Consider the following 24,188-nt stretch of genomic DNA (forward strand, 5'->3'; position numbering starts at 1 on the left):
TTTTATAAACCTCTCATAGGCGCTGGGGCAGCAAGCAGTCAGATTGAGAAATGGTGCCTGAGAAGATGCTTTATTGGAGGTCCCACTGGAGCATTCTGTCATGGAAGAGAATCATGTAATGACTGGAGACACTCCAAAGCTCCTGCTGAAACCTACTGCAAACCCTCTGGACTACCTGACCATTAGCACTATAAAAGTACAAAAGAATACCCTAAATATTGGATGGTGCATGCACAGCTGAGAGAATGTGCATGCTGGATGCATACTGAGTGAGAACTGGGAGAAACTATTTCCATAGTCACCTATTTATCCATCGCTCACCCCACCACTGCTCCATTGCTCCACTCTCTTGGCATAGTGCTGCACAGGGTTCCAGCTTTGGTACTCACATACTCACCAATCAGTAACAGAACTTAGCAATAGACAAACTGGAGAGACTGGTGAAAAATAGAGCAAGCATTCTTTCTAAGAATAACTGTCAACTAACAAGAAAGGCTTTTACCGCTTTTTTAATTACAGAACAAAGAAAAGCCTTCACACACACACACACAAAAAATTTACTAAGCCTTGGAGAACAATGGATTTAGTTAGTACATGAATTTCTTTTTGGTGCTGTACAAGTAATCAAGATACAGAAAAACAAGAGAGAAGGCTTTATGTCATGAATCAAGACAAACAATTTCGAAACAAAAGCATAGCAATCGCAGAGACTGACTTCTGAAAACAAAGTTATGGAAAAAAATCTCAAAAAGTTCTCTGCAATATTTAATATAAAGGATGGCCACAAACAGTGTCAAGGAAACAGCTTCAAACTCCATAACAAAAGCATGTAAAGGAATAAATGAGAAAAGAATCAGGTACATGAATTGTTAAAACCCATCCTGGAATAGGTAATCAACCATTTGTTGTCCCCAGATTTACTCAATATGCCTGTAGAAGCCATATTAAAACTTTGTTTTATAGACTGTGGAAGGAAATGCATTGAAAAAAGCTTAAATGCAAAACAAAAATACAAAGTGAAATAAATCTTTTATCTTCCAGCCTGAACAGTAATACAAAATGTAGAAGCAGGATGGTATAAAAACTCCACACCAACAAGTAGGTAAAGCACATTCAGGTGAAGGCATGCAGGGGCATAACATAGGTTGGGACATAGGGGCTACAGCCTGAACACCTTTGTACAGCTTTTGGTGAGCAGCTGGTTTGCCCACGCATTCTCATGACAGAGCAGCTCATCGTTATCTCTGAAAACAGACAGAAATAAAGAAATACAGCAGTGTAATGCAACTTCCTCAACACAGTAACTAGCTAAAGCAACAAAAAGTCATGGGGTTGGTATTCCAGCTCTCTGATGTCCTTGCAGAAGAGATAGTTCATTATTAGCCTTTTTATTTGATAATTACTTTCTCAACCCTACGATTTTTGATACAATTAAACATCAGTCTTCCAGAACCTTACACGTTCTATGGTTGTAACCTGACTTCACTTCAGCATACACAAACATAGTCCTTTTCCTGGCTGTCCTCTGTGACAAGACTTACTCTGGAAAACAATTCAGGCAAGCGGGCTAGAAAAGAACTGTGGTATACTTTGTCCAGGTCCCTGATCTAGACAGAAAGGCTCTGAGGACACTGAAGAGCTTACCTGTAGACATACTCATACCATTTCTCCCATGAGTTACCTCCTCTGAATGCCTACCCTTTGATGGTTTGATTTTACCACATTTAATCCACGTTTAGTTTTCTAAAATCAGTAAGTGCATCTGTGATACTTCTGTCAGCACATGGATACTGTCAAGCACAACCTAAAGCCCTGCTGGAATGAAAGAGCCAGTATTCCTGTGGGAGATTAATTACATCGGTCTATAATCAAGCACAGGATCACTGGAGTTCACACAGGAGTTTTTCTCTAAATAAAAAATTTGTTAATTCCAATCAGCTGTCTCTTTGCCACACTAGTTACACATAGGAAAACCAGTGCATTACCATCCTCCTGCTTGAATGCTGTAAATTGTTTAGAGTAGATACAGTGAAAATAAAAACAGCCCAGAGTTTAAATTTGTCTCTTGGTTATTTTTTCTGAAATTACATTCAGCACCAAGATACTGCTCACTGGCTCTTCTAGACTGTATAATCTTAGACTGCTTAGTTCTGCAAAAGGTAGAGAAGATTCCTGCTACTCCAGATGTGGTACAGCTTAGTGGTAAAGAATTAACTCATCTATACATTAATGCTACCTGTAGGATGTCTTAATAGCACGGGACAATACAAACTCACCTCTGTTTTTGTTGTTCTTTTTGTCCATTTGTTTTCTGTTTTACAGACCAGATTTAGAATTCCTATGGAAACAACTGTTTACTTACAATGCTAATAGCAACTAGGTGTTTTTATACTGTCTCTTTCTCATTATAATTCACTGAAATTCAAGCAGCTGAAAATCTATATCCAACAATTCCCTATCACTGCTTTCAATATCATAAATGCATGTATGAACTCTGAAGACATAAATCTACATGCAACAATTCAACACAGGCAACACATTAAATTCACAATGAGCTATTCATTATAAAGCTTATTAAAGGGGAAAACTGGCTCAGTTCTCTTGCTGAAATGTTGGCTTTTTTTTTTTTTCTTTTCTTTTCCCAGCTGTTTTCTGAATTGCACATTTCTGACAGAATTTCATCTCTCAGTTAATTTTTGGCCTCTCTCCACTTCCTGGCCAAGACCTTGTATCCTGCTTGACAAGGTGTGCCTACAGCCCCACTGGGGTTTGTCAGCAGCATGTTTACACTATGTGAATGTATCTGTTCTGTCTCTCTTTGGTTCTACTCCCATTCTGCCCAGACACTGGTTATCATGTTCCTCTGTAAATGAAAAGCATCAGAAGCAGTTTATTCATGAGCCATAAATCTGAATTCATTCAATATTTATTAGTACAGCCATACAACATCAGACATGGCCCAAAACAGAACCTGAGATACTACAGCCCCAGTCTTTGCAATGCATGGTAGAATTTGAAGGAAACTACCAATGAATCACACAACTTGATCTCCCCCTCTGTCAGTTTTCTGAGTTGTTTTTCATTTCTCATTCCTACTGCACGTGAGTGTTCATAAGAGAACCCAATGAGCTCAGTGACATTTTTCAGCCCTGATGCAAATACCTAATGGGATTGAATTTAAATTCTCTCACAGATCTTTAGAAGCAAATAAATAAACCCCACAATAATTTGTGTGCACTCAGCTTTGTTCACATCACATATATCTTCACCACTGCTCTGTAGTGCTTCGGAGACCTGTTCTAGAAGGGAAAGAACCTGCACATGTGCACTAAGGTAAAAATTACAGGCATCAGACTACAAAATATCTTATGCCACTAGACAAATCTGTACATTTTATTAATTCTACTTGATTAATAATTGGTCAGCCAACAATCCAGACACCAATGTTGGGTTAATTCACTGCTGGGAGAACTAAGCTAATGCTTGAGAAATTAAACTGAAAATCATAAAAACTCTATAGTAGTTCACTGTTAAGTAGTTTGTTACAAATACAAAAAATGAGGAGAAATCAGAAGTTCTCACTGCTTTAGCTCATCTACCTGACAGATAGGTATTACACTCGACATTTTTAACATCAACATAGAGAATTTAATCACAGAGCCAGAAAACTAGAGATACAACTTACATTGTATCTGTAATTGAGCTGAGTTATAATTAAGGCTGAAATTTTTGTTGCTATAGTCCTGATGTTTTATTGTTTTAGCGATAAAACCATAAAAAAAAAATTTTACTTTGAAAGTACTGACATAAATATTGCATCTACTTAGAAGACTCCCTTTACTTGAGTATTCTGACATACATTTGCAATTTCAATGATTAAAATAGGCCCTCTGTGCTTTTTATTGCTGATAATGTTAGAAAGTCAGAACATGAGTAGAACACATCAGTCCTCCTTATCGGTATCCACAGAAAGATTTACTAAATTAAAGCTTTCCATCTCAACGTGGTGCAATTACCTTTCCCCTCCCCCCCCCAATTTACTTTTTCAAAGATTGAACTGCTTAGAAATTGGATGTATATTTCTTTGCTAATCAACTTGAATTCCCGTAAATTGGAGCAAAAAAGGGTTTGGGTCAGTGGTTGAAATTAAATAAATTTTTAAATAAGGTCAACGTATCAGCAAGCAGGGAGCTAAAGGGGATCAGTGAGTTCATCCTCCTGGGCAACAAAGGTTCTCAGTCAGGGTGCACAAGTGAAGATTTCTGTGTTTGCTCGGACTGCAGCAAGGAGCACACAAACAAGAAACACTGTGAGCCCAGATCACCAGAGACAGAGCGGCCATCTAAGCCTGGGAGCTGGTAATTGACAGGGCAATCATCTGGGTAATTAGGGACCTAGCTGTGCAGATCCTTATTCATGTTTTATCGGATAAATCTCTGCCTTAACAGATGTGTAATCTGGTCTCCCTTGAAGCTGAAAGGACTGAAATCAATTCCAAATCAGAGATAAAACTCCTTCATTTAAAAAAATAAATAGTAAGAAAAATACTCTTTTTGCCTTTATGTATCAGTCTGGGGAGAAAGGCTCCTTGATACTCTGCTAATGGGTGACAGCACAACTTGTGAGAAGCTACTGGCATGCTAATTATTAGCAGAGTTGGCTAGAAAAAGGGATAAAATTCCAATTCTCATCTCACTTTCAGAGATACTTTTTTTTTTTTTTTTCCTGAAAAACAGAAACAATAGAAAATATTTATTGAGAAGACAGTAATTTTTACAACAGACTTGGATGTGCCGCAGCCATCCATTTTTCAACTACATCTAGACATTAGGGGATTCTGTTTGTGACTTGTGGAGGGGATAATAATCAGCAGATTGCAAGCAGTGTCACATTGAAGCCAGCATGTTCTTTCTGGGGGACAGTGTGACAAAGGCAACCAGACAAGAACTTATTATTATGGTGTGAAAGACATGGCCTCAAATCTCAACTACCGAGCTGTCTGTGGCAACCTAAGTTATCTTAGGAAAGGGACTGACTGTATGGCCCAGCAACACAAGGTAATGAGGTCTTGATGAGCTCAGTGTCACGAAATAAATAAAAGTAGCAAAAGTAGCAAGTGAAGAGCTCATCCATGATGCATGTTTTCTTTCCCTAAAGCTAAGCACTGATTTTAGGGCAGGGGACGGCCCATGGATTTGATATATGGCTTGAAATACTGTTTCAAATATTACATCACAATTGCCGCTTCAAAGGGAAAGTGGGTGCAGTCACCCCACCAACAGGAAGTAATTATTTCTACATTATTATTGGGAAAATGCTTATGTGCTACGATTTTGTGTGGCCTCTCACAGATCTTAGAAAATTTGGTATGGATATGATTAACCAAAACACTGGGGTGTTACCAACCCCCTTTTACTCACAGATATAAAACACAGCACCACACACACTCCTATGAAGAAAGTTAACCCCATCCCAGCCACATCCAGTACAACAAAACACCCTGAATATAACAGAAGTCTTTCTAGTAATTCAATGGGCAGTGAATCTGGGTTTGAAAGGGTTAACTTTTTTTTTTTTTTAATGTTATTGTATTTAATGCATCAGGATTGCTTTAGGCTTTGACTGACATTTTGGCAGCTGCTCGCCACAAAATGAACCTACAGGGATCAACAAAACAGTACGGTAAACTTTTTCCACACTGAACATGAAACAAACTTGTGCCATTTTTTCTGCTTCCAGAAATACTTTTTTAAAGCCTACTATGTCTTCTCTGGGAAAAAAAAAAAAAAAAAAAAAAAAAAAAAGATACAAAGAAATAAAAAGCAAAAATAAAAGAAACCTAATAGCCTACGCTCTATTTTTGTTTTCCATGATATCCAAGGTATCTGTCAGTGAAGTAAAATAAACTATTTTTTCCCCAAATGAATCTTTGTTACTGGGGTTACATGTAATCTAGATAGTGGATTTTACCAAAATCAGATCAAAGAAATAAAATAGCAAATTAGAAAGATACTATCAGTGGTCAAGTAAAGCTTTGCATTGCTCTTTTCAGTGAAACGAACTAAGGATGATGATGGGCAAAAAAAGAAAAGTTTGGTTTTGTCCTAAGATGAATGGCAGCAGCACTGTTCCCACTCTAGAAGACAGCAGTTGCACAGCAATTCAGGGCTAAGGTCTTACCTGAGACATTTACAGCAAGAACACAGAAGCACCACAAAGGAGTTTGGGCTGCTGAAAGCTCCCTGTACTGTTAAAAAAAGGTAGGCATAATGAAATAAAAAGTAGTAAGACCTCATCTGGGTTCTAAATTATTTTATTATACCTAAACTAAAGAATCATGTTAGTCAGTAATCATCCAGCTACTTATTCTGCCTTCCCATGTTTTAAAGCTCTCAGCCTGCTTAACGATCACAATAAAGCGCTTACAGATTTTTGTGTTTAAATAAATAATACCAGCAAGGACCCTTTGACTACCTGTTGTTTCTTACTGCCTCATTCCTATTCTTCAGAGGCTGCATGGCTGAGAGTAAACTGGAGGAAAAGGTAAGCTATACAGAAAAGCTCACATAAATAAATCAGACTGTCATCACCTCAAAATCTCGACTTCATAGAAGAAACTAAAAAGAAAAAACATTTTCAGCTGCAAGGAACCTGGCAAAAAGAAATCCATCTTCTCTATCCTCCTTCAGCCCGCTCCTGCAGCCTTTTATTTTGGAAACTCTCTATTAACTTGTTGTAGGCACACTTCTTACAGTGAGAAGAAATCATCACACAGAAGGCACTGCATTGACAAAACAAAATTCCCACAAATAAGAGCTTACAAACTGCACTGTTCTTGATGCAAGCTTGAAGGAACTGAGAATTCCTCTCAAAGTCAGATCTGCTTGTTAGAGCCCAATTTCTTAAAGAACGAACACAAGGCAAACGACTCAAAAAACCTGCAAGCTGAAGCTTTTCCTTGGCCTTTGGAAGAGTTTTTTTTCCAGGATGGGTGATTCATTAGAAGATGGACTTCAGAAATTTATCTGTGCCTTTCTAAAAGCAGTGTATCTTTCACAACCACAGAAAGATAATGGAAGGAAAGATTTGTAACTTTTGTTACACCTCTAATAATAACAGCAAGATAAACTTAATCTGTTAATTCGCTGTGCTAGTAGAAAGCTCACATGCAAGGTGTCTCTCCAAACATAATCAGACTTAAAACACTTCAGAATTGAGTACTGAAAAGCTTTTACAAATTTCATTTTTCAGGGAAAATACCAAGTATTCCAAATAATTGACCTTGTTAGCTGTAATCCACAGCAGGGTCATGCCTGCGTCTTTTAGATAGGACCTGGCCCTGTCCATTACCAGCGCAGGCACCAGGGGCCACAGGCTGGGCGAGGACAAAACCACCTCCAGCAGCACAGGCACCACCTGCTGGGACCCCACCAGACCTGAAAGTGGCTTCCATGATCTGAGGACCCTAAGTAAGTGACTACATCTTGTCCAGCATCAGGGAAAACGCCTTAAACCAGGGCGAGCTCACTTCTTGTGGCTTTTTCTACTCATTTGACCTGCCCTTTATTAATAAGGCTTTTTCTTTCACTGTTCGCTTTGCTACAGTCAGATGACTCGTGTATTTTTCAAATCATGAACACAGCTTTAATGGAATAAGAGCATTTATCCCCGAGATTTAAAATATTCAGCAATGAAAGCGAATGAGAATGTCATTTGTGCATTAATATCTGATGAATGGGAATATTTTTAACTTGTTCTTTTGATCTCTAAGGTACATCTTGAGTGGCCAGTAGTCTGTAAATGGAGAGTAGTTTTGGAAAACTGCACTTCACAACTACAAACTTCCTGGAGAGCACATAAAATAGACTGGTGAACAGTGTAAATCAAGGTGCAGAAAAGCAATTTTTTAATATTGTAAACTGAAGTAATTACTGTTCATATTTTAGGGACTTTTGAGTGAATAAGGGAAGCAAAACCTGATCTTGTATAAAGCCAGTTTATACAGAAAGGACTTATAAAAGATGGAACCTAAGTGCTAGAATTGTAGCATGCAGAAAAGCATTTATTGAAAAAACATATTTATGCACATTACAGTTTTATTCCTGAAGGGGATCACTGTTGGAAAGTTTCTTGTAAAAGTTTCTAAGAGAAAACTGAAATTAATGGAAGACCACTTGGTACACATGAGAGAGTGTGTTTCACACCTGAGGGCATCATAGAAAGGTGACAGATACAGCACTTGTTGAAAATGTGGGAGGCAAATCACAGAAAACAGAGATGAAAATTGGCACTGAGTCTGCAGAGTTCAAGCTCAGCTTGGAGAGAAGTGATCAAAAGAAAAGGTTTAGATTTCAAGATTAACTGGCTTGAAATATATGGAAAGACAGAAAGACATATTTTCTCTATTTTACTTCTGGTATACATGATGAGCAAGATGAGCAGGGAAAAAGACAGACGAAGAAAGTCACAATAGCTGAGAGTCCAAAAAAGCTGGTCTTGTAAAACCATTTACAACTGCTTCTGAGCCATCCCACTAAGCAGAGAGCAAGCACTTGCTATATAGCACTACATTCCTAATTGTCATTATCCTTACTAAGGATTTGGCTATTTTGAGTTATCTAGTATGAATGATGAAAAACATATTCCTCCTAAATGCTTTTGCATGTATAAATAGGTAATAGATGTAAGTTTCCTTACATATATTTTACCAGAGATGCAAATACAATTACCATCAAAAGGGATAAGCCATCCACATATGAAAACAAAATATATGTAACATCTTGACATATGTTGCTCTCATTCTCTTATAACAGTGAACATTAGTAGTGTTTTTCCACATTGTTTTTTGTCCCAATATAGAACAGACATAAGTGTGTGTCGTGTCACATTGACAGGTTAGCAGAATTGAGAAATCTTGGAAAGATACCATGATCTTTGTTGATAGTATTTATTCAGAAGAACTTTAAAGTTATAGCAACCTAAACTTCAAACAATTTCTACCACAAAAAGCTGCATGTGATTAATGGTCACCATGCTCTTTACTTCATATTTGCATTCACAACCACAAAGTAGAGTTAGAACTCAATATAAACACCACCATTCCCTATCTTTGTCAAAAAGTCATACTGAGACTATATAATTTACTATATTCATAAGACCATACTATCAAGTCAGTTAAGGTACCACCATGGATGTCTAGTCTTGGGAAACCTGAGGCTCTAAATAACATAAGCGAGGAATTCTTCTTTTATACCTGGAGTCTAAATAAAGATACTAGGAAGTTCAACAGATGGAGGGAAAATTTTTATTAGAGGAGACCTCAAGAAGTCATCTCAGCTATCCCCTTGCCCTAGCAAATAAATAACAATTGCAATGTCATTCTTTAATATACTTGCAAATGTCTGCAGGAGACTACACAAACTTCCTAAGCAATCTATTCCAGTGCTTCATTATCTGCACCACTAGAAAGGCTTCAGTGGTTTCCCCTAGATCTTTCTTCCCGCAACTGTAGGTCATCTGTTCTGGTTCTATTCCCTATGGACATGAAATACACTTTTTGCTTGTAGCAGCCTCTTAGGTACCTTTTAAAAATGGTTAACGCTTCCCTCTCTTCTTTACACCCCGTCCTTAAAGCTAAGCATTGCTAGCTCTTTCAGTGTTTTATGTCAGCCTCTAACTCCCATGTCCCCTTAGAAATGGGAACCTGTCACTCAGAATTTGTACAACGGTGGGCAGAATCCATCTTTGAAAGTGGTCACCATTAATATTACAGAAAATATACAGCAATTAATAGATTAAAAGATCCTCTGATACAGTAAGAATCTTAATATTGGATTTACACCATATAACTAACATTTGTGATCTACATCTCTTTTCTATTCGACTCCCTATGGGAAAGCATGTATCCCCTATACACCTTTATCAAAGCAAGGTCACAATGTCTAAAATGAATAATTAGAGAATCACACGGCCACAGGGTGTTAAGGTGTTTTATTTTTTAACTTAAGTAAGGAGCTACACTGATGTAGCTTTCCCGGTGTTATGGGAACAGTCTGTGCTTTCATGTGACACTTGGCTAAGGTCACAAGTACATATGAGCTGTCTCTACTTCAGGAATGAATTCAAGAACTCAGTCTAAGACGAAAGGTCAGATAACTAAATAACATATATTTTTATTCTCATTTCGTTTGTGACATTTTAACTCAACAGCAAACATCTCTGTCAAATAGGACTGCAGGCTCTTTTTTTTCCTGTTTTTCCTGGCTCAACTTTTTTACTTATCAATGTTTAAGCAAAACAAAATAAAGATAGGAAACAAGAAGAGGCTGCTTCCAATTTCTTTAACACACACTTAGCATGCACAGCTCTTTTCGTAATGTTTTTCTTTTTTGAATTCTGGACTGGAAGCACTGAAATGATTTCATGAACATCAGTCCATGTAAGTGCAGCCGCCAGGAGACAGGGAAGCACTGTCCCCCCTCAGAAGAGGGAGAGTGCTGAAACAGAGGCCAAATGACTTGCCTCAAAATATGCAAGTTAGCAACAGTAGGTGGTATAGAAGTTCTAATGATATTTAGAAAGCATGAAATGCAAATAAAGGATGGGGGGGAAAAAAGTGATGTTAGGCTAATTTCCAGGAAAATAATATTTTCTAGCCAGAGGAACAGTATCTCTAGGAAAAACACTGAAATCACATTACTTGGAAAACTTCAAAAGAAGTGGATAAAATGCAAATAGCCTAATTTTTCTTACAATATATGACAATTGATTTCCTAGTAAGTCATCTTTAACAAATGTGGACTGTTCCTTCATGTTCTAATTTGCTTTTCCATCACCTATTACAGAAATATTTAAAGATCTATTCAGTGTTTAAATATGCAGAAATTTCTTTAGGTTAAAAAAAAAAAAAAAAAAAAAAAAAAAAAAAAGGAAGAAGAATCACAGAATCACAGAATTTCTAGGTTGGAAGAGACCTCAAGATCATCGAGTCCAACCTCTGACCTAACGCTAACAGTCCCCACTAAACCATATCCCTAAGCTCTACATCTAAACGTCTTTTGAAGACTTCCAGGGATGGTGACTCCACCACCTCCCTGGGCAGCCCGTTCCAATGCCTCACAACCCTTTCAGTAAAGAAGAAGAGGAGCATGGGAGCTCTTTGGAAACAAGCTTGTCTTTGTAGTGGCATTACTGTTACTTTTTATCTGACAATATTAAATGATTCTTACATACAACATGTGCCAGCTCTACCAAACAACCTAAATCATAAGAATTTTTGTTGTATTTCCTATGTCTTTTTCACTTTTGAAAATACTGCAACAGTACTTCTCTGTTATCCTAAGTTTTGAATTACACTGGCCCATTTTGTTTCAGCTAGGTGGAGATGTAGTGACTTGCTCTCACCTTAGGAAGAAAGATTCAGTCAGGCTTTTAGTGAGAGGATCCAGTTAACTGTCTCTTTAGTGGGGTACAGGAGGTTGCTGCTTCCATTTGTTTCCCCTTTCATTTAAATCCTGTGAGAGCAGATGGCAGTTATTGCTCCCATCCTGAAATTACTTTTGCTGCTGTGCAATTAATAGCCTTATAAAAACTCAATGTCAAAATGCTGCAGACTCAACAATTAACCAAGTATAGCACAGCAAATAAGCATCTGGTTCTCTTCTAACCTGTATTCGAGTTTAAGTATACCAGGGATCATGACACTGAAAATCAAATGATGGAGGAGGCTTCAGGTGAGACCACAGCACATAAACAAGGGTCCCCCTTCTATGGTTTAAGACTAAACTATGCAAATGGTGATACATCATTCACTTGTGTCCTGTTATTCTAACACAACTCCTACACATAGCTGAAAGAGAACAGTGACTGGAAAAACAGCATGGGATCTTGCACATCAAATAAACAGGATGTGATAAATATTTTTTTTAATTAACATTTACTGAAAAAAATAGCCAGAGACAGAAAATGTTGGTTGTCTTACTCTGCATTTTCTAAAGGATTTCCATTTTGTTTATAAAAATAGTATTAGCACACATCTGTGGAAAAAGATAGGGCTGTCTACTATCTACCAGTTTCCACATCAAAACAAGTAAAATAAACCCCTTTTGCTCTAAAAGTTTAGAGCACTGTTTGTGTCACAGCACCAAGAGAGTCATTACTTTACCTTCATTAAAAGTGAGATAAGCACATCATCTTAATGTGATGACTTTTTAAATATTTTTTTTCAGTTAGCAGGGACTGTGTTCAAACTGGAATAAGCGAGTGTGAAAGGGAATAATTTACTTAACTTGGTATCTGTGAAAACACAGGTGGAGGAAGGAAGGCTCATTGCCACTGTGGGTGGAAGTTACATACAGCTTCACACTCGCTGTTCCATTTCAAATACTGGAGGGCTGCTATTTCAATGAAAGCACACAGTGCTCCAAGCCAACAACTGGTAGGAAAAAGCAGCACAGTGGTAAAGCAAGGCTGTGCTACAGGGGAATGTACTTTCATGAATGGAAGAGTCTGCTGTGCCCTAAAGTGTACCTTACAGTCGGATGGTCATCCATGTGAAATAAAATATAATTGAAACTGCTATTTGTATCTTCAATGTTTATTAGTTTTAGTTTTTCATCAATGTTTTTATCTGTGACAAAGGAGAGGGAAGACCTTATGATTAAGTCCAGCAAAATCCTAGTTTGTATTGTTTCACGGCTTCTAGGGAAACCTCAGTTCTGCTTGCGTTCCCTGAAACACCTGTTCTGGACACATAAGCAACGGAGTAGTTAAAAAAAAAAAAAAAAAGTAAAACACATAGCAACCTTTCCTTGTTGACACAGAAAATCTTAATCAAGAAATATTTTAGCAATCTGAACTGCAAAGAGCAACAAATCTCTGGAAGCTTCTGGCCCTTTCAGATCAAGATGCATAAGGAACCCTTAGCAGGCAATAGCTTAAGAACTGCTATACACAGGAAGGCTTTGGGGTAAAGATGGTAGGTCTAATGATGAGACTTGATCTTCAAGCTAAACAATTTGGCAGGAATGGATGACATGTTCCTAAGTAATTGATAACAGTGTAGGTTATTCCAGGTGGACAAAATTACTGACTTCGTCTAATATTTCTAGCTTAATGAATGGCCAAGATTTAAGTGACTGACAGCTTAACATCTCTCTCATTTCCTTCAGAGACTCTGAAGGAAAAGAAAAAAATGTTTCATTTTGTAATGTGAAAAGCTGACACAGAGCTGTCAGACATTTTATTTCAGCTAATCTTCCCTAGGAAGTGCAACATTGTGTGATATCTGAGTTCCCCGGGAATTTATCGATCTTGTGTTTGCCAGATAAACAAGTGACATCAGCACTGCAGACTTACTGCTGGAAAGTAAAATGGCAGTTTTAGTATCCGGATGCAGGTTGGTTGGTTGGTTGAAATCAGATGAACACAAGATGCTGAAGGTGCCCCCAGCAGATCCAGCATACAACAGGTGGTAGGATGTAACCCTGAAGACATTCTCACTGAAGAGCTGCTTATAAATACCATTTTCTTGTATAATGCAGGTCACTCAGTGATGAAGTAGCCCCATGTCATTTGCTTTAACTGTAGTTGACAACACACTGCTTAATTGACTAGTGCTAGCTAACCAAGCATGATGTACTTGCACGTGAAAATGTGGAAGAAGCAGCTTCCTGAATATTTAAACGGACAGTGTCAAGGCAGTCACAAACACTGTATTACACTAGCATGACTAATACGGCTTGCTATCTGGAATGACAGAAAAAAATCTCATTGCTGAGCACAATGCTTTTTGTAGCCTATTAGTACTTAACATCTCCTGTTTGCCCTCATTCCTGGAAATGGTGCTCGTTTATCAACAGAAGGTCCGCACAGCCTAGACATTCTGTAAGCCAGACCAGCACAGAGCTGATTTCATACATCAAGGAACTCATTAGCCATGGGTATTTCGGTCCCTGGTTTTTAAATCAGCTGCAGCTATGTTACACAACTCACAAGTGGGAGCAAAGTTATACAGAACACTGTATTGCCAAATATATCTAGTTCAACTATAATGAGCAGGGCAGCACAATTATCAAAATATGGCTGGTAACTAATTGCTTTGAGAATGTGCCTTCAGACGCGAGCTGTTCATCCAGTGCAGGAGTGAAGCATAAACAGATGGACCATAAAAAACACATAGCATGTTACACATAGGTGTAACTCCACACTTCCATTTAGCATGGCATCTATTTCTTTGGAGGAAACAGCCTAAACCCCTCAGATTCTACTTCAACCTGAACAGAGAAAAAAAAAAATAACAAACCCTTTTCATCATTCTCTTGCTAATTTATAGTTACTTTCAAGAGCAGTCCATGGCATAACTGTTGAAAGACTTCCCTGTCTGCAGACACAGCTGCACAACAGAGCCAGAGTTTGTTGCTTCTATAATTTCCTTGATTCTAAAGCCTGCTGCAGGAACATTTTAATAGGAATCAAGAAAATGGCTTTTTTTGGCTCTATCTTATCTACAGCCTTACATCCCTAAAAGGAGAAGGAGGATTGTTGTCTCTCCAATCATCTTTTTGAACTATATTCTGCGTCATTTTTATTCGATAGAATTAGATTTCATTACTTTTCTTAGGGAAAAGGTTTACCCCTCTTCTTCCTGAACTTTTTCCAATTGTTTGGTTTCATCACATTGCATTTTTTGTTTGTGAAATTTGTTTCAAGCCAATTCCCTAAGTGGCAATGGTGTAGTTCTATACGAGGAGTATACTGTGCTCACAGGGGTGAAACTACCTTGATTGCTTCATATCCAGCTACTATTGTTTTCCGCAAATGCTTTTTGACTTGTACTGCTTCCTGTTTCCATCTCCATTAGATTTCTGTTGATGTGTTCAAATATGTTGTTTCATTATGCTGGAAAATTTGGTATGAGCCACATTTTTGCACTCTTGCTGTTAGTGAGTAACATCTACTTTTCCAACTGTTACCCTACTGTCTCTGGGGCTGTCTATACTGTCCTGTACTAATGCCCACATCATGGACGTGGCAGATGCTCATAATTCTCACCCCTGAGGACACTTCTGGAACAGACAACACACCCTTTAGCACTTCTTTACATCTTACCTTATTCACACCAACGGGTCGACTGGAACTTTCTCCTGTCAGGGCTGTACTCAGGGAGCATCCCGTGAGATAGGACTGAGCTACCTTCCTCAGAGAAGACCATCATGGTAATGGTTCCCATGTAGCACATCACAAACTCCTCTCCCAGATCATCTGGCTGCCAGACCTCCCACCTCTGGCTTTGGGCTGCCAAGACATGATAGCTATGAATGCAGCCAGAGTCCCACAATGACCAGCTAAGCTGCTACAAGATGGTAATCCTTTCCTTCAGCACAGCATCAAGCTAGGTTTCTGTACACTTTTGTGGATCCTGATGGAGCAGGCTTCACCACAGAAGAGAAACTCCTCATTTCTGACTCATTCTAGACAAACAAATGCATATTTGCAGTGACTGAGTAACAAAGCTTCATCAAGCGATGGTCTGCAAGCAAGTACTATGTACACTAATTCCCAAAATATTCCTAGAGAGGTCAACTCTTTTGGAGGCTCCCTTGTTCGTATCTGTACAAAATGGGTCTTTTTTCTGACTGCTGCTTGGTAATCTCCACACTGCTTTTGCAAAGTCATTTTGATTTATATTCCTAATATCAAAGTCTCCAAACCTTGAGAAGTAATAATTAAGTAACCATCTTCTACAGATAATTTTACTAATTCATTCCAAGTGGAAGATTCGGGTGGGGTTATTCAAAGAACAAATATGAAATTAAATTTTAGTGAAACTCAGCTGGAACTGATTGGAACTACCTAGAAAAGGGTCAAATCTGAGAGGTACATGTAAAAGACAGTTAATTCCTTAAGGAAACTAAATCAGAGCATTATCAATTCTTGTAGATCCACATTTAGTATTCATATTTTGTACTGGGAGAACATAAGATAAAACTTGTGAAAGGGTTGAACAACAGTTGGTCCCTAATGAAGCTCAAGCCAATGCAACTACCAAAGTTTTCTTTCCAGATATTGTACTGTACTCTCCTGTCTCAATCTGACATCCTTAATAAATAAGTAACATACTAAATTGGAATTAAAATTATTTTTCAGTTAATGGCTACATCTTAACAGATGCATTAAGAAGCACAAACACCAGAAATGATCCTACATGTATTTCTAATCCCAGCTACTAAGAAGAGACACGTCATGTATTCTGTACAAAGAAGGAAAGGATGGAATCATGGTCCTTCATAAACGATACCCACACTTTCATAAGGCTGAACACAAACAAACAAACAAGTGGTATGCTGTAATGAACTACTTGCATGCCCTGTCATACATGAGAAGTGCTGGGCTGCTTTTCCACTTGCTGAGCATTCAAAGGAGGGCTCAACATCCCTAGCATGGTTAGAGTCTTAGTACTTCACCTCCTGCAGAGGTAAACTTTTCCAAGACATAGTTATTATCGAACAAAAATTATTCTTTTGAGCCCAAATTTCTCCACTAGATAGACAGATAACAGGACAGGGTGGCTTAACCAAAGAATGGAGTTCTGAGTCCATCAGATTAAAAAGTCGTGTATTTTCTTTTGGTAGAAAAAAAATTAAAAGCAATCACATTTTACTATCCTACACTCAATGTTGTAACATTTTTATTCTCGGCATCAGTGAAGGCAAACGTGAGGGAGTCTGAATATTACCAATGCTTGCATGAAGCTGGCCAGAAGGCCTATCGAGGTTACTTAATGATGTGTGTATTCCTCAATTTTGTCTATTTAATAGACAAAAAATAAGTTACTCTGAGGAGTGCATTTGTTATGAGGGGATGAGTGGTTTTGATGCTTACTATTATAAAAACACAATATTGGCTGTAAATACAGACAATATATACATAGTCTAAAACATTTTTTCCTTTTTTTTTTTCCCCTGAGCATAGTGTTAATAAGAGATGGACCACTATATTGAATGTTCATATATTAAACTTTTTTTATACATACATTTAAAAATTTTTTGATAACATATTCTGTCTTCGAAGTTACACAGGTAATTTTGTGACATAATTAATAAACCTTGCCTTACGTATGCTAAAAAATTTAGAAGTAGTGTAAGGGATTTCTTCATTACAGTTGAGAAACTGCATTTACTGTGAAGAAAAACAGAATATCCTTGTAATATGGAACTACAGTTCTCAGGTGACTGACTCAATGAAATATTCTAGAATTTGCTTTACCTGACTTATTACTTCACTAACACCTATTACTACTTAGTCCACAAGCACAGATTAAATATACTGCAAGCACAATTATATATACACATACACACACCACAGTATATTATATAACAATATATAAGTATTGTATATATATATACACTGATATATAAGTATGTTTCCCTAGAAGCTAATTTCCAACTGTTTTTTTCTCTCTTTTTTCTCTCTCTTTTTTTTTTTTTTTTTCCTTCAGGAGGTTGCAATTTCTTTTCACTATGAAAAACAAGACATTGAAAAAATCCCACCAAAAAACAAATCAAAACAAAAAAAGAAAAAAAGAAAAAAAACATAGTACTGAACCTCATGACAGAAGACATAACAATTTTCTAAAAGCAAGGGTTTTAAAGACCAACAAAAACATTGAAGTTCTTGGCGTAAGGCCTCTTCTTTATTCTTACAAACATAGTGTTATGAAACTCCTTTCACCTTAGCATGAAAAGATCAGAATTGCTGTCTTGATAATGTTTGTTGGCCTTCACCAGCCAAAGCAAAGTCCCTAAAGGTGATAAATCAACAAGGCTCAAACACACAGGAATCAGCCTGCCAGTCCCTAGGCCAGCCAAAGGCTCAGCTCATTACAGCCAATGTCCACGTACATGCACACACTCGTGCTCTCAAGTTCTGCTTGTTTCATGGTGTATTATTGAAAAGTGATTTAGTTTCTCACACTTTCAAGATACTAAATATTCTAATATACTAAGCATGCGAAAGACACAGAGATTTGTCCTCAGTATGAAGTAACATTTATAGATACCCTTGAATTTGGTTAGATTGCTGTGTAAGTTTTTATGCAATGTTCAATATAACATAACCTTTGCATTATATGAGTAAAGTAGAAACTGAAAAATCTAGATAGTGCAGCAAGATATTGCTAACAAGTGTTAGCTGAAACATACTTTACTATTAATTATTCTGATCACTGTCTCAAGACATTTTTCTTATTTTGGAATACCTACACCTTAACACAGCAGAAAACGGACTATTAACATGACTGTTGCCAGGGTAAGGAACAAGAAAGGGATATAAGAAGAAGATGAGATTCCAAACAGACATTTCTTTCTTTCTCCTACAAAGCTACATTTCTTTCTTTTTCGTACAAAACTACAGCAAGATGCAAAGAGCAATACTTCCAAGTATCACCTCCAATTATTTTGTTGTTTGTATTTCAAAACTAAACTTAAAACTTGCTATTGAAACCAATATTCTTTAAAATTTTAGGTGTTGACACTGAATGGACAACCCTGAAGGAAGAATATAACCCCCTTATATGCCACAATTTCATCTTCAAATTAGGGCACTGTGAAGTTTTTTCTCAACTTAGTGACCAAAAGCAGATAGGAGCCCATCCTGGACCACAAATTCCACTACCTCTATTACCTGAATTTTCTGTTTCATTAGGACATCACAGCACCCCACCTAACCGAAGAGAGGATTTCTGGGAAGATTTTCAATTACAGCAAAAGAAACTAGGGGCACTCAAAATTGCTTTCTATGCCTTTACTGTACAATTTCAATGATTTTCTGTAAATTTCAATCCTCAGAAATGCTTGAGAAAAGCATCATTTATTGCTATATAGATTGCAAATAATGCAATATATATAAATACATATTTGTATATTACTTTCTCATATATCTTCTAATGATAATATTATTTTTTTTAATAGGGAGAAGTGAGGACTTGTTCTCAGCTTGTCTTTATACCTATTTATTTCAGCAGGAGATTAATAAAATTAATTCAAATGCCAATTAGCATATATTTAGCTGAAGCAATTTCACATAGCTCACAGCATCCGTCCAAAGATCAATCTTCACGTATTTTGGAAAGAATGCCAACAATCCTTTTTAATTGAAGTTGTCCTATTACTACACTGCCTTTTTTTTTCCCCCCTGTTTTATTGGGCTCATAGAGCCTACTACTACAATTATCTCGTAGAAGAAAACATATTTCTTCAGACTCTGTAGCAGTACTTTCAGATAGCATTTGTTATCATTTCATTTGTTATCATATCATTTCAAAATTTTCATGTTTTAGGAGAATCACTGCCTCCTATAGGATCTGTTATATGTGGAATTCAGTGACAAAAACAAACAAACAAACAAAAAAACAGAGAAACAACGTTCTTGCCCCAGGTTATACATTTTACTTCATCAAGACTCAAAATCCAGCAAAATACAGCTACACTCCCTCATGATACATCAGTATTTGCATTAATGACCATGCAAAGAAATAAAAGCAAGCTGGTGTCTCAGCCATATCTAACATAAAGTGCTAAACAGCACTGCCACATTTCTTCCACTTAGACACATTAAAGCTTTAGATCTATTCTTATTTCCCAGTCTGCCTTACTCCATCAGAAAGCAGTACATTTCCCAGAAACCTTGTTCTTCCAATAAATTCTCTGAAGTGCCTATTATCCTAGCAGCACCTTGTGAGGATATATACAAGTTTTTTGTTTACCAAGTTCAGGGTAATGGGCAGTTGTAAGGGAGTCAGTAGAATTGGCTCCGTACTCAACTCTGTAATGATAATCAATTTTTGAGACAGTTTCCCCTGACAGGCAGGCAATAACTTAGGTATGGAATTTTTGAAAGAAGTGATACCCTCTGCAACTATACCATAATATGTGTGGATGTGTGCATAAATGAATTCAAAATTTTACTTCCATAGCAATCATACTTTGCATTATTGGCTTCTCTTCCCTTGTGAAGCTGTTCCTGCAAGGCTCTTGGTGCCCTCTCTCCCTCGACATGCTGGTAATACTCCTTTCAAAGATGGATACTGCTATAAAGGAAAATAAAAAGCAGTATTATATTATTATTTCTTTGTCCTTGCACAACTCTTTAGATAAATCAAATGTCAAATTTATTTATTTTTAATAAAGCCTATAATCTCAAAGCTTCAGGTCCATAGTGAAGATCAAGTTCTGCTACTGCCTGTCGACATCCTTTGCCTAATAAGGCATCTCAGTCCAGCTCAAGCTTCATTTCAGCTGTTTTTATTACTCCCTAAATATAGTTTTACTAACCTGCTTTATAAATTACAGTTGCCCACTGGCCTCCCTGCTGGTGGTGAAAATTGTTAATCCACTATTCAGCACAGAATCATGCAAGCATTATTATTAACAAGGGAGAAGATACTGTTTCAGCAGTGCCATTTAACCTCCCCTTCCATAGTAGAAGGTTAGGTAATGAGTGACAGCATAAAGAATAATGGAATCATTAATATATGAGGCCATCCTCTCTGCTTCTGTCTATCACAAGTATTAGAATCGTTTAAATAAAATACTTTATGTGACTAAAACACATTTCAGATGATATAATGATTTACGGCTTTGGCTGGTTGAATGCATATATTTTTCCTCAAGTTAGACTCAGGTCTGAAGGCTCAGTTTTGCCATGAACTAAACCTGTGTAATTCCACCACTTGGAATCATATGGAATCATTAGGGCTACGAAGATGGTGAAAGGCCTGGAGGGGAAGACGTACGAGGAACGGCTGAGGTCACTGGGACTGTTCAGCCTGGAGAAGAGGAGGCTGAGGGGAGACCTCATCACAGTCTACAACTTCCTCGTAAGGGGGTGTTGAGAGGCAGGAGACCTTTTCTCCATTAACACCAGCGACAGGACCCGCGGGAACAGGGTTAAGCTGAGGCAGGGGAAGTTTAGGCTTGACATCAGGAGGGGGTTCTTCACAGAGAGGGTGGTTGCACACTGGAACAGGCTCCCCAGGGAAGTGGTCACTGCACCGAGCCTGACTGAATTTAAGAAGAGATTGGACTGTGCACTTAGTCACATGGTCTGAACTTTTGGGTAGACCTGTGCGGTGTCAAGAGTTGGACCTGATGATCCTTAAGGGTCCCTTCCAACTCAGGATATTCTATGATTCTATATGATAGGAGGTATATTAGTGAAATATCACATCCCTGAAAAGTCTTTTTGCTACACTTTTTGAAAAAAAAACAATAATTTTGAAAACTTTTAAAATCAAGTCAGTCTGTAGAAAAACTATTGTAGAAATAAGTACTGCTGATTTAATAAGACAATTACACAATGTAATGTGAAATGGATTCTAGCAAAGGATTTTTCTCAAATGCAAGAAATTCAGCTCATGGGACAGCAAATCAAAGTGCATCTACAATGAACAAATAATTAAAATGTTTAATTAAGTTAGTTATGAAATATTGCAGTTTTGCACTCTGAAGGGTATGGGTTATGTGGATTCAATGTTCAATAGATATTTCTGGGTTGACCCTACTACGTGATTACTCCAGAGTTTCAAATCATGAGATCCTACACCAATTTATTCTTGCCAGCATTGTCTTTCTGTCTTTCCACTTCAGGCATAGAAACATACAAAAAGCTATTCATTGCTGTCAATTTATACTATCTAGAAAAACAACAGAAGGCTAACTTGGATTTTAGAGTTGACTCAGCTATTGTTTGTCAGAAATTGCAATCTTTCTCACCTCAGCTGAATGACAGGCTGAATCATGTAAATAACTGCACCTTCCACCACTAAAAGAAAGATCATTTCAGGTCAGTTGAAAAAAAGTGTTTTTCATTTACTCATGGGAAACAAAACAACAAAAAACAAAGAAGATTTCTCTTGTCAACCAAACCTCAAAACCTCAAACCAAACCTTTTTTTCCTCAAGTTATAAAAGTGAAACATTTTTAACATTTTAAAAACAATTTTTGAACATTATTTTCAGATCTCTTTCAAAGGGAACATTCATGCTAACCTGACATCAAATTCATATGTTTGGTTTCTTTTTAACATTATTAAATGCATTTAAACAACCAAAAAAAAAACCACCACCACCAAAACATACAGAAGAAATATTGCCTGGCTTTTCCTTCTAGTTGTCCTCTTGAAGAACATTCTCTTTGGAATTACTCTGAATTTACAGCACAGAATGACATACACAATACAAGCAGTAGTCTTAAAAACCAGGAACTCAGAAATTAGTTAACGACTGAGCAGTTGAAAATAAGCCTTGGGAAAAAAAAAAAAAAAAAAAAAGTCTAAAACAGCCATGGTCCTTAACTGACTTGCAGAAGTTGTCAAAATGAATATTTATGATTTATTAACGAAATCATCACTTCCATTAAACTGCTAAATTTGCTGCTATGTACAGAGAGTATCTAGAGCAGACAATATAACTTTTGTAAGTCTTGTAACAGAAATGCTGTTTTTGAAATAGGTCTGCTCCCCTTTTAAACATGCCAGAGCCACCAATAGCTCACAGTCTCTTAAGAATATACTTCACTGGGAAACTGGAATCTAATTTTAGAAGATGTGAACTTTTCTAACTATAAAAAAATTTAAAAATGCCCGACCTCCCAGGCTCTCTTCTAGCCCATGACTTTTAGTGGCTTCCCAGCTCAAGCACCCACATGATGTATTCAGCTTGGGTTTAGGAAGGTCTTGTTCTTACCATCATTTCTGAAGTTTGATCTCTGTGTTTGCTCCACACTTCATGCAGGCCCCCTACTTCTTTAAGAAGTCTCACAGTTTGTGACTCAGCAACTAGCTGCTTGTCAAGCCTTTCCTGTGTTTGAGATTTCCCCACCTGGATATGCTCAGCTGCCCCAGGCAGTATCTCCCACTCCCTGGGGCCCTACTGCCCAGCTGCTAGGACGAGAAAATCAGAAAACCCACTGGCCAGCTGGACCTTCTCAGCACTCTCTCCTGTGTGTCTTTGGCCAACAAATCCAACAGTTTCATTACTTATTGTGCCCTGCAGTATAGGAAGCCTGAATCAATTGTTTCTTTGCTTTTGACACCTCTTGCTCTGCTTGCATTTTTATACTTCTATCTGTTCTGTAATAATAATAATGTCTGATCAAAGATGTGCTGTGCTGACCTTCCGTTCATTACCTAGCAAATTCACTCTTCGATTTGGGTGCCAGCTGGCAGTTTCATAGGATTGTGTGTAGATTACCTGATCAGGTTTATGGACTGAAGAATCTACTAGCAGAAGGAGCATTTCTATGGTTTACATATATATTAGCACAGAGTGGAAGATTTCTTTGGCTGCCAGGACAAGTTTAAATTTAATCTGGAAAGGACTGAATAATGGAAGTCTACGATGTATTTGGTGGTCATTCTTATAATTTTCTTTGGAGGAGGTGTCCCCTCCAAAAAGTGAAATTTATTTTCTTTTAGCTAGCTTCAAAAAGTACAAAAATATGTAGATCCTCCAATTACTATAAACAAAAAGCTGTAAAATTTTATCTACCATTTGTTAATGTAAAGCACACCTATTGTTGAACAAGCTACTGCACTTTCTGATGTGTCTGGAAACGTTTAGGGTTTTAGGCTGTTTCCAAAAGACGGAATTTTTAGGACCAGATAAGACTAGTTAATAAAAAAGAGAAAATCACAACTTTTGTGCACTGGGAAATAAAGCATATAGCTTCTATGAGTTCTGTTTATAGGGCCCAAATTGACCTTTTGTTCCAAACAGCTAGCTGGAAAAGTTTGGACCAATTAGGGTAATTATTGATCTATCACCTTGTGATACGTTGAAAAAAATGTGTATGTGATTTTCGAGTTGTTCAAGCAGTTTCAAAGTACATAATTCTGAGATGCTGAGTACCTCAAGACTACAAATTGAGCATTTGTTCTATGTAATAACCTCAGTGCAATTCCTTTTGTTTTCTTCTGGTTACTCTGTTTTTTGGTTTTTGTTTTATTTCAAGCTTCTAAGAGCATTACACTGTCACATATGAAATATATCCTTGTGTGTTTTTTATAAGAAAAGGCTCTGAACAGGCTATATTCTGCCCACAGCCCAGGTCCCAGTTGTCTTGGCCAAAGAAGCACAACGGAGTACAAGAAAATCAGCTTCATCAATTAGGAAGGGAGTGAACCCAAAGCTG

General features: G+C 37.4%; 1 long non-coding RNA gene across 4 annotated transcripts; it reads right to left on the bottom strand.

Annotated features, from left to right (window-relative positions):
- Positions 1-502: 502 nt before the first annotated feature.
- Positions 503-22,991, bottom strand: LOC106015857 (uncharacterized). 4 transcript variants are annotated; one of them, XR_011808679.1, is made up of 6 exons: positions 22,742-22,991; positions 21,771-21,819; positions 19,982-20,086; positions 6,181-6,247; positions 2,277-2,338; positions 503-1,244 (listed from the first exon to the last, which is right to left on the bottom strand). It is a non-coding gene; the product is annotated as an uncharacterized lncRNA (long non-coding RNA). The 4 variants fall into 4 exon arrangements; XR_002400356.4 differs by lacking the exon at positions 2,277-2,338; XR_005265159.2 differs by lacking the exons at positions 503-1,244; positions 2,277-2,338 and adding an exon at positions 2,368-2,863.
- Between the last annotated feature and the right edge of the window lie 1,197 nt (positions 22,992-24,188).

This window comes from Anas platyrhynchos, chromosome 4 (assembly GCF_047663525.1).
Source record: "Anas platyrhynchos isolate ZD024472 breed Pekin duck chromosome 4, IASCAAS_PekinDuck_T2T, whole genome shotgun sequence".
Taxonomy (NCBI): Eukaryota; Metazoa; Chordata; class Aves; order Anseriformes; family Anatidae; genus Anas; species Anas platyrhynchos.